Source organism: Nicotiana attenuata, unplaced genomic scaffold (assembly GCF_001879085.1).
Source record: "Nicotiana attenuata strain UT unplaced genomic scaffold, NIATTr2, whole genome shotgun sequence".
NCBI lineage: Eukaryota > Viridiplantae > Streptophyta > Magnoliopsida > Solanales > Solanaceae > Nicotiana > Nicotiana attenuata.
In genome coordinates this window covers 355,390-356,101 of record NW_017670763.1, presented here as the reverse complement: position 1 = coordinate 356,101, position 712 = coordinate 355,390, and positions in this window count along the sequence as shown.

Genomic DNA, 712 nt, shown 5'->3' with positions numbered 1-712 from the left:
CTTGAGGCCGGATCATTGCCTATGGCTTGAGCACCGAGGTGCTGACTGTGTGAGTAAGTGTTTTGAACTTATATGTTCGGTATTGTCCCTATTAGTGGAGTGACGGCTGGATAGCCACGTGATGAGTATGTTAGTACTGTGAGATGTATCCATATGACCTGGAAGTGACGAGGAAGGTCTGTTGGATGATAGATGAACCATTAAGTGTTTGATTTCCATTGTGAGTGGATGTGTGGCCTCGAGTTATGGGCGCGTGAAGAACCTTTCATGTTTTCCAATTGAGAGTGAAGTAAATTTTATGTTGCGGTACGAGTTTAGACTCAGGAAGACTAAGTAACTGTGTAATATGTATGACGGTGGAAAGTATACAGAAATGTTATATTGAGGTAAAGCAGGTGGGTTATCTCCTGCGGAGTGTTCTGAAGTGGTGTGATCCTTATGTGTATATTAGAAGATCTCATGTGCAAGTGAAAAGTACGTGTTGAAATTTGAAATTTCGGGTTGCTTAAGAGAGTGGGCTTAACTGTTGCGAGAATGGGTGTGAGATTTACCAAATATTTAAAGTACTAGATGATTTGTGTTTACACAAGCTTACAAAGGATTTGAGTCTAATCTCACTATGGTATTGTGGCATCAATAGAGTATAAGTGTTATAAGCTATCGAGTGTATTAATGATACTATGGTCTCCGAACCAAGTGGGGGAGCCTGCTG